This window comes from Macrosteles quadrilineatus, unplaced genomic scaffold (assembly GCF_028750875.1).
Source record: "Macrosteles quadrilineatus isolate MER2022 unplaced genomic scaffold, UCM_ALF_1.0 Scaffold_1__1_contigs__length_201487025, whole genome shotgun sequence".
Classification (NCBI taxonomy): Eukaryota; Metazoa; Arthropoda; class Insecta; order Hemiptera; family Cicadellidae; genus Macrosteles; species Macrosteles quadrilineatus.
In genome coordinates, this window is record NW_026542594.1 from 106,862,156 (window position 1) to 106,873,681 (window position 11,526).

Genomic DNA, 11,526 nt, shown 5'->3' on the forward strand with positions numbered 1-11,526 from the left:
AGCAATAATCTGCCATTCAGTTTAATGGACTCACTTCAACCATTGGTGGCTGATATATGCCCTGATTCTCAAATAACCCAATCCCTTTCTTGCAAAAGAACGAAAACAACGGCTGTTGTTAAGCAATCGCTTGGGGAAAGCTACAGGAGAAGACTTAACACAACCCTTGCTGATCCGGAAACATTCTTTTCCGTGATAATGGACGAAACAACTGACCGAGGCAGCATCAAACAGTGTGCCTTTACCGTCATATTCTTTAATCAAAACACAAAAAAACCCGAATGCCGCTTTTTTGATATGGTGGAGACTCCGTCAGGCACAGCGGCAGATCTAACCAAGACCTTAAAAGAGACTTTTTCTAAACACGGAGTGGGATTGGAAAATATGGTGGGGTTTTCTAGTGACACCACAAATGTAATGTTTGGTGAAAACCATTCAGTTGTTAAACTTCTGAAGAACGATTTTCCAGATGTAGTGTTTGTTAAATGCTCCTGTCACATGATGCATCTTGTGGCATCAAAAGCCTGTTTGAAGCTCCCCAGATACCTGGAGGATTTAGTTAGAAATGTAGGGGCTCACTTCAGCCGAAGCTTTGGAAGGCAGGACAAATTCAGAGAATTTCAAGAGTTTTTTAAAGTCGAAATTTTAAAGATTCTAACGCCATCGACAACACGATGGCTTTCATTGAAAGAATGCGTTAATAGAATCATATCTCAGTACACAGCCCTCCAGCACTATTTCCGCCAACTGGCTTTTGAAGACCCATCTAAAACCCTTGATGACATAGTCTCCACTCTTGAAAACTCCTTCACCATCATTTACTTGGAGTTCATGTCCTATACATTGGGCCTACTTACCGACTTTAACGTAATGTTCCAGAGCGAGAGCCCTCTGCTGCATAAACTGAAACCTGAAATTCACAAAATTCTCAGGGATTTTAGTATGAACTACTTGAAGACAGATGTGGTAAGAGACAACGACATTTATAAGGTCAGCCACAATGATACAACTAACTTCTTGCCTTTGAATGAAACGTACTTGGGCCTGACAGCCACTGAAAGCTTATCAAAGCTCAAAGAGGACCCTAACCTATCTAAAGAAAACGTGGATAATTTTCTAACGACATGTAGGAATTTTTATATTGAAGTGGTGTCACAAATCAAAACAAGATTTTCATTTGAGGATGAAATCTTTCAGCTGATCGAGGTTGTGGATCCTATCAAGGCTCAATCTTTTCAAGTAAAAACTCTACAACCTGTGCTGAAAAGGTTTCCCGTCCTCAGAACAGTAACTGATCCCAAAAAGGTTGAACAGGAATGGCGGGAACATGCTCTCCTCAACTTCCAGGACCTGAAATTATATTCGACTGTTCCAGCTGATCAGTACTGGAAGGAGGTCAGTGAGCTGAAAAATGCTGCAGGACTACCGCTCTTCAAAAATCTGTGCAAAGTTATGGAGCTTTTATTAGTTTTGCCTTTTTCAAATGCAAGTGTGGAAAGGCTATTTAGCACATTGAATAATGTTAAAACATCCCATCGGAATAAACTGAAGACAAACACAATAGTATCGTTGATTTTAACTCAAAAGGGAGTCAAGGAAGACGGAGGGTTGGCCACGTTTGAACCTTCTAGTGACATGCTCTCCAAAAAGATTTGGTAGTGAAACACCTTGGGGATATCTTCCTAAAAGAGTTGTTAGCTTTACATAACTCTAACAGATATCTGATATGTCACCCAAGTTACCCTTTATTTAGGCCATGTATGATAAAAAACCAATCACATCCATGCCAATGATTAAATATTTATGACAAAAAAAAGTCATGACAAGGCCGAGATATTTAAAGTATTAATTTTTGTATTCAAGGTTGTGTCAAACTCAAGGTCATTACATGACATTAAATATTGTTTTGCTTATTTAAATATTTCTTCTTTAGGACATGATGATCTCACTTTAAGATCTGTCAAATTTTATTGTTCCACTGAAACTTGAGTTCCTTAATTAGTCTATATTCTTCTTTACACTTTTAAAGAGCATGTAAAATATAGGTTTTGATTTTTAATATTACTATTGTTATATTTATATTTATATGATATGTTGTTCAAATACCTTCGCATTTTGGACATGTTACCTTCATAACTGACCAAAGTTATACATGTTGTAGGCCTACATAATGGCACCTGACAGGAGAAATGGTTTGTGTTTTTTACTTCTTAACTAGGTAATGTACATAAAAACCCTCCAGAGCCTTTTATTTATATACTTCAAGTTATTTACATCACAACAAGACTGAGATATGTAAAATAATGCAATATTTTAGTATAGTTAGATGCCTCTATATTGGATGGCTTATACATTTTTCAAGTTTGCATCAAACTCATGGTTATTTATTAGATGAGATTTTACTTGAATATTTTGTTCTCTTTTTATGTGTTTTAGATATTGTTAGGTAATGTACATATGACATAGTGATCTCACTTTCAATTAGTCAATGTTTATTAGTTTCTTATGTTCATACTTTCTCTTAATTTAAATAGTATTTCTAATTTATGTTTTGATTTTTTACATACTTATATTTATGTCTTTGATTAAATGTATGTAAAAGTATCTTCACATTGGGCATGTTACCCTAATAACTCATCCGGTAGAGATGGTGGAGATCTCGGTTATTAGATAAGTTTTTACTGGAATATTTTGTGATCCTTTTATGTGTTTTAGTTTTAGATATTGTTAGGTAATGTAAATAAGACATAATGATCTCACTTTCAATTAGTCAATGTTTATAATTTAACTAAAAAATGTTTATTTGTTTTTTATGTTCTTACTCATTATAAAATTATGTTTTTAATTTATGTTTAGATTTTTATAATTATTATACTTACATTATATTTTTGTTAAATATATTTTGTTGTAGGCCTATATATTGCATTGGACATGGTTACCTTATTAACTAAACAAACTTTTACCTGTTGTACACAATGGAATCCGATATCAAAAAGGATATTCCGTTTCACAAGCTATAATGTATGTAAAAACTTCAGAGTCTTTTTTGTTTTTTAATGTTACTTATATCATGGAAAGACTGAGATGTGTAAAATAATTTGGGATTTTAGTTTTTGTAGAGGGTCCTGTTTTAGAAAGTTAAATTTTTTGAAGTTTGTATCAAGTTCAAACTCATGGTAAGTTAATTAGATAAGATTTTTAATTTTGTGATCCTTTAATGAGTTTTTGATATTGTGTTGCAACTTCAGTGGAGACAATGATCTCACTCACGTTTATTTAGTCAATGTTTAAAATTTAACTTACTTTATCATCATTTACAGTATTAATAATTTATGTTTTGATTTTTCATAATGTTATATTTATGTCTATGATTAAATTTATGTTAAGATATCTTCACATTGGACATGTTACCTTAATAAATGATCATCAAACTTATACCAGTTGTACACAATGACGATATCAGAAACAGAAATGTTTAAAACCTCCTGTTTTATTTAAATATTTAAAAAAATATTTATCATGATAAGACTGAGATATATAAAATAGTTCAATATTTTTAAATTTTGTAGAGAGAACTATGGCCTATTTCCAAGTATCAAACTCATGGTTTATTACATAAAAGATAAGATTTTACTTGCATCTTTTTGTGTGTTTTTTTATATTGTTGGGTAAGGTTAATTAATTAGTTATTACGTTTTGATTTATTTACCCAAATCTTTGTTTTGTAAATCTTCTTACTTTTATAAGTAAACATATTTAAATTCCATAAAGAATTTGCATTTTTTTCTTTAATCCTCTGCTTCCATTTTTGTTAAGACAAGACATTTATTATTAATTTCTACATTAAAGCTCTAACTTCAAATTTTGATTTATGTAGGCATACCTAGGTGGCGTCCCCTTTTTGATGATTTTTAATTTGTAAACTTTCAAAGTTAACAATGAATATATTATTTTTAATGGATGTTACCTATATTATATCATTCACGATTTAATTTGTTTCAGGTACATATAAACAAAGGGAATTTATTTTTTTTAGTAATAAGAACTGACCTAACCTAAATTATTATAACCTAAAAAAAGAATTATTTTATGTTTTATTTTGACGTCGACATCAGCACACCCACATATTCCAAGACGAACTACTTCTTAGGATTTGACAATGATTGGGCCAGGATCCAGGGAAGGAACCCCTATTTTAGCATTGATTATAAAATGCTAGCGTTACATCATAGTCATAGAAAAATATACTCCCTTGTGTTGGTTTGATTTAGTCTATAGACCAATAATCATAATATTCACCAGAACCCATATTTTTACTACAATAGGCTATATGTATATGTATGTCTGGTTATTTGCACATCTAGTAAAAAAAAAAAAAACCGTGTAAACGTATATCATCATTTAAATATGGGGACAATTCAAATTATTTGATTTTGGATGCTAACGAGTAACGAGGATTCTGCGAGTAATTTTAGAATCCTTGCGAGGAAAAACGAGGATTTCCGTCGTTGCCTGCGGGGAAAACCAAAGAGGTCGGTTGGCAACACTGAAAGTTAGTTCCTCACCAGCCACGAGTTAGGAAAGTTCCTCACCAGCCACGAGATAGGAGAGTTCCTCACCAGCAACTACCACGACAAGTTCGAGTCAGTCCTGACATCGTTATTGGTATTGGTGAAGCATTAGTTAGCTCGCGTGATACTTCAAATAAACTTGTAAGTCTTATATTCCATTAGATTTAAGGTAAACCGAGTTAACTATTGCCAGGGTGTAAAATACTAGTTTTTAAAATCGGTTTTACTAGATTTTATATTTTCACTCCTGTTAAACCAATGGACTTAGGCTACGTTGACTTGATCATGATGGTGCGTTAAACCCATATCGTAACGATTAAATATTACGAGGCCAGTGTATTTTTAATCCATTTTTAGTAAGCCCAAAACAATTTAATCTCATCATACGAATTTATTAGTAGTAGTCAGTGACTACTAAGATTAGTTGTGCTAGTTGAGCACGTCCCGGCCGGCACGCATGGCGTGTTGGTAGTAGTGGCCTTAGGCCTGTTTACGATGTTTTATGGTTTTAACACCGTGTTTGCCATAAAGCCTTTGAGATTGATGTGAACCAGAAGTGGATGGATAGTTCGTTTCGGCCTTGGTTACTTGTTTTAATTTTCGTTTTAAGTAACAAGGCATTTTTACACCCATTCTGTCTGGTAATTTAATCTCTGATTATTTAACGATGTTTGGTTAGTGTCATGTGAGATAATCCGTGACTAACCCTTTGAGTATTATTTCATGTTTAACGATTTATCTGTGTTTTAATATTTTGTGTTATGAGTTTACGACAGGTGATGAGATTGTTTTGGTGCGAATTGGATAGCGTTGGCCTATGGTGTGAAACCATTTGACGTCTGGGACTGGCGAGTCGGCGTGGATTCAGCGTGTCTTCGGCAGCTGTGGTAGTGTGTTGAACCTACCTTTGGTGACGACCATGGTACTCACGACGCTTCAGCAGCTGTGGTAGAGTGTTAAACCTACCTGGAGTGATGACCAACTCACGACGCTGGAACCATCGACTCGTTAGTGGACGGATTGACGTAGAACAGTCAGCTAGCCTACTACGATTCTCGAACGGCTGGGGTTGTGTGATAAACCAACCAGAGGAACTCACATCACGCTGTTGGCCAGCTTTGGTGTTCTTCGATTGATTATCCAGCGGCAGTGGTTGCGTGATAAACCAACCATTGCAACGGACAACAACGGTCAGCGAGACAACCGGGGCTTGGTCAACGTGTACCCAACGAGTGTTGAACCGTTGTGGTGGATCTTGGCGTGGTGTAAACCCAAGAAGAAGCTCACATCGGGGGTGGCACTCAACAACGATGAACGGACGGCCATCACGGGACTCACTGCGGCGGACGGGGCAGTGACACATGTCCGTGTGAGAAACCGGACACTCAGGACGTCAGCGACGAAAACGTACGAGTAGGCTCCCCGGCTGTAGTACCGATATAGGGCGCGCGGGCTGGAAAACCCAGGCCGCGGCGAAGACCAGGTGAGGATGGCTGAGCCCCAGCCTACAACGACGAGTGGGGGGGTGGAACGAACTTTAGCCTGTAGTCGTGGTCGACGGGTGAGCTCGAACCCTATGCTACAGTGGCGGGTTGAGTTGGCTAAGCTCAAGGTACCGCGACATCACGAGTCTGTGTGCAGAACCAGACAGACACCCAGGACGTTGGCGGAGACCGACGGGACCGAGGACCACCGGCTGTAGTCTCGATTGGGGCCACGATGGACGCCCAGCCTGCAGTGAAGGCGTAGTAGCTGCGACGTTAGGTGGGTGATCCGAACCCAGACTACAGCGGCAGACGGAGTCAACCCATACTTGGTGTGCAGAACCCAAGTGCCTGGCTGGATGTCGTGTGCTGAACACGAAGACGATTTCGGGGGTGGCGACTAGCTTCCATGGAAGGCCACCACGTCTCACTGCGGTGGAAGGGGCAGTGACCGGTCCGTGAGGATTAATCCGGACTACGGCGACATCGGTGTGATGAACCAGATGCTCGAGATCTCCGACGCGGTAAACCTCAGCCAAGGCGACGGCACGGCTGAGCGTGAAAGTAACATCTTGTCGCGAACCCTGGAAGGCCAACCCAAATCTCCGTACTGAGGCCTATCCGGAAACTAAATGTGCTGTATAGCACGTGGTACTTAAACCTGGCATGTAAACTAGTGTTATATGTTTCAGTGTGGAAAAGTACGTCACATTTATGTGGTGCATCGGCCGGGAACCGAACCCGGGCCGCCCGCGTGGCAGGCGAGCATTATACCACTGAACCACCGATGCAATCCTAAAATGCTATGGGAAGGGAGGGAAACAGGTCTGCGACATAGGAAGTGGTGAAGGAAGTAGTAAAGGCATGCTGTCCGGAGTGTGGGAACTGTTTATGACGATTAAATTAAGGTATCTGCAATCCTAAAATGCTATGGGAAGGGAGGGAAACAGGTCCGCGACGTAGGAAGAGGTGATGGAAGTAGTAAAGGCGAGCAGTGTGAAGTTTGGGAACTGGAGACCGTTTGTAACATTTAGATTAATGTATCTGCAATACTGAAATGCTATGAGAATTGATGGTAACATGCCTAGGTCATACTAAATGGTGAAAGAAGTAGTAAAGGCTAGCAGTGCGCAGTGTGGGGAATGTTTGTGGCAATTAGAATAATGTATCTTCAATCCTAAAATGTTATGAGATTGAGAAGGGAAGGTAACAGGCCCACGACGTAGGAAGTGGTGAAGGAAGTAGTAAAAGCTGGCATGGCAAAGTGGGGGAACCGTTTGTGGCAGTTAGATTAATTCATCTGTAATACTTAAATGCTATGAGAAGGGAAGGAAACAGGTCCATGACCTAGGGAGTGGTGAAGGAAGTAGTAAATGCGAGCAGTGTGGAGTTTGAGAATGGATGTATGTATCTGGATTAATGTATCTGCAATACTAGGACTGCTTTCAGAGTAAACTAATGATTTTCCCTGAGCAAAGCTCGGCCCCAGGTACTTTAAACTAAGCAGCAACAAAAGCTGTGATACACAATGAGAACTGTCAAAGTAGGATTGTTTACAGTTATGTTTATAATTAAATCAATAATTTGTGTTATTGTGCAAATGTTTGATAATTTACTTTTTTCAGATTTTCTATCAGATTATTCATTATTCTAAATCTATGTCAATGATTATGCAACTGATTTTTCTTTCCGTTGCGAAGCACGGGTACAGCAGTATAAATTTATATATGTATATATATATATAGCTGTATAAAGCATATATCAAGTATAAATTAAATAAATTATTTAAGCCATCCGTTTGAAATTAAAAGCAAACTGCTGAGTCAATGTTTAAAATCTACAGATCTAGGGAATTAAAAACATGTTGTTTTACCATTGACTGAAGATAAACAGTAAACAGAACACAAGCACATTATACAAATGCAAATATATTAATTAATTAAAAACATAACATAAGAAAAAAATAAGAATGCACGTGGCTGATGATGGCGTGTATTTAAACGCCTTCAATCAGAGAGACGCAATAACTCATCTTTTGGATCTTCCGATCTGACATATTGCTTTTTGGATCAAACGACCCAACTACGATCGGATGATCCAAAGTGAAATGGACAGTTGATTTCATAAGTTTACTTCACAATGTAAAATTGTACTTCTAGTTATGACTGTACTTTTGCATCTACCGATCTTTGGATCATCCAATCTGCAATATAAACGTTGGATCTTCCGATTTTGGATCAACCGATCGGCAATATAAACTTTGGATCATGTGAATTACTCCCTTTAAACGGGCACTTGTGATTGGGGTCGATGGGTTATTGAGGGTAGTTTTGACGAGACTATACTAACACATTTTTAATGTAACAACTAGCTGTTACCCACGGGCTTCACCCCGTTTGACATCATAACTATTAATAAAACTACTAGTAGAACCCCGTCAAAATCGACGGTTAACCTTGAGGTTTTATGTAAATTCAGCTAACTGCGATAGATAGAGTGAAGTCATTAAAATCTTAGTTAAATGAAGGGAGAATGGACATAATAATAAGTATGACGATTGTGTCCCCTAAAAAACGTGATTGATGAATTCGTTTAACACAATATTTCCTACCTTTTTATCGGCTTTAGGTTGCCCAAAAGGTTTTTTAGGACTCTTATAATTGTTTGTTCATGAGTTTGTTTCATGTCAAAGCCACTTTCACTATATGCGAGAATGAGTTCATATAGTATCATGTTACGGAAAGAGTCAATATTTATTACTAACAACTAATTCAATCTGCTTAGGAAAACCATTCAGATTGTATCCGGATTTATAAGTAAATCTTCATCTTTGGTCATAAAAATACAGAATTTTATCAGCATATTAAATCAGTTTTTTTTTGTATTTGATAAAAATATTTGATTCTCTAGAAAGCAGTAAGATTCTTACTTCGATCTAAGCAATTTTAATTCCTTCTCTTGTCACATCGACCCATGTATTTAATCATCCTGTTCTTACTTGATAATTCATTAACTTATGGGATAGTTTTGCCTTAGCCAGATCGATAACATAAAGCTGTGCATGTATTTCGTGGATGGAATGAACCATAATTGTAGGAAATTTGATCACAAATCTTGATCATTTGCGGAACCAAATCCATGACCTAGTCCAGCCTTGGTAACAAATTATGCAAATGCGATTAGATGTGATGGCACTGTTGTGTTTCCGAATGCTTTGTATGTAGTGAGGTTTAGATGCGTTGTTACATGTGTACAGCAAAGTAAAAACTCTGTACACATTTTTTTAAATACCTGAATTGACATTAGTTCACCTACTTCACCAAAACCATAGATGAAACATACTCCGTAGTTAGTCTATTCCAAAACTTGAACACAGCTCTCATCCTCAACGCACTCTTCTATGACACAATTTTTAACCCGATTGTCGAAAACTTTTATACCAATAAATGAATTTCTGGTGTTCTTTCTTGAATTCAAAAATAAATGGTAATTGAAAGTAGGCAAAAAAAGGCAAGTGCCAACCTTACAATATATATAAGCTAACCCGATAAGGAATAATTATGTTCCTTTAAAATTGATATGTCACACTTATTTCATAATTTAAAATTTTCTAAGAGCAATAAAGCATATATTTTTGATCACAACATTTAAAACGTATCATAAATTCATCATTTTGTTGAAACTATAAAAAACTTGCCATGCAGTGGAGAATCAATTTAAAATCATAAATAACTAGCTGTACCCGCGGGCTTTGCCCCGCTTAACTTCATAAGTATTCGCATGGCTCAATCACGTCCTGGTTGAAGTTCGTTCGCTACGCTCACTCACCTTCAGGTTGCAAATCGTTCGCTGTGCTCACTTGTTTTCAGGTTAGCTCGTTCGCTACGCTTACTCGCCTCCAGGTTGATGTTCGTTCGCTACGCTCACTCACCTTTTGGTTGCAAATAAACTGTTGTTATAAATTTTAAAAAGTCATCCCTTTTATTGTTTATAATACTTTGATAAAGGTTTTTATGTTTTAATATTTAACATTGGAGAATTTAAACGTTGTTGAGTGCACAGGTGTGCTGCGATTGGGGTTTAATACATTTGGACTTATTAAAAAGTAAAATAGTTTTCTGTGTTGCACTCTGTAGAAACACTGTGGCACTATTTCAAATCATGACTAAAGCTAACACAGAATGTTGTGATTATTCAAACCTACAAAACAGTTGGTGAAAGTAAACATCTGCTTTTAAATTATATTTATTTGTAAACATTGTAGATCAAAAAGTCTGACATTGGCCCACTTAAAACCCTCTAGGGCAGAGCCCTTTTGACGGATCTGCACCAAACTTCACTCGAACCATCCTTGAAAGATGCTTAACAATGCCCGAAAGTTTCATTACAATCTGTTGAGCGGTTTCGGAGTCCATAACGTATATACACACACACACACACACATACATACATAGTTCCTCTTTTATAGATATAGATAATGTAAACATTTAATTTTGACAGTTTCAGTAGACCTTTGAATACAATTTTAATATTAACAGCTGGTTCATTAAAAGTAGTATAAAATTATCCATATGGTCGTAATGTAAACAAAATTGCTGAGTGAACTTTAAAGGCCTCTGGGGCAGGGTCCCAAGGAAATTTGCCTCGCTTCTCTTTTGAGGGCTCACCTACAGACCAATACCTTTCTTTAGACACTCCTACCAAGTTTCTACACCCAGCGGTTCTCTCAAATTAGCTGTGACAAAAACCCCGTTTTCCTCCATAAGAATAACATGGGATGGGACTTTAAAGGCCACTGGGGCAGAGCCCCTAGGGAATTTACCACGTTTCTCTTTTGATGGCTCATCTACAGACCAAGACCTTTCTTTAGACACCCCTACCGAGTTTCTACGCCCAGCCGTTCTCTCAAAATAGCTATGACAAAGAAAAACAGTTTCAAATTAATATACAGGGTGAATTTTAAATGAGTTCCCCCCCTACTTTTTTCTGCATTTCTTAAGATATCATCTCCGGACCACGTCAGATCATTGTTGAGTAGTAAGTACTTCATTTTGACTGGGTATACATTTTTGGCCGCCATCTTGGATCCGCCATATTGGATACAAAGTTTTTTTTTCAAATGTAAAGGTAGAGTTGTGACCCATTACTTCAAACCAGAATTTTACGCTGATTACAATGCCGCAATTATTTTTTAAAAATCTTGATCCGTTCTAAAGTTATGAGGACTTTTTATAACTTTATTTTTTGTGCATTTTAACATTGTGCATTTACAAACTAAGACCATAATCTCAAAATAGTGCTAGATAAAAATAAGTATACACCACCATTCATTGCCGAAATATTTTCACTTGGTTATGACGGATGTAGATTTTTCAGCCGCCATCTTGGATCCGCCATTTTGAAATGTGATCAATTAATTTAAATATGAAGGTGGTGTTGTGACCCATCATTTTGAACAACTTTTTTATACT

At 37.1% G+C, this 11,526-nt stretch overlaps 1 non-coding gene across 1 annotated transcript; it reads right to left on the reverse strand.

The window, feature by feature from the left end:
• Window positions 1–6,775: 6,775 nt before the first annotated feature.
• Trnag-gcc (transfer RNA glycine (anticodon GCC)) lies at window positions 6,776–6,846 on the reverse strand. Its single transcript has one exon. It is a non-coding gene; the product is annotated as a tRNA-Gly (tRNA).
• Window positions 6,847–11,526: the final 4,680 nt, after the last annotated feature.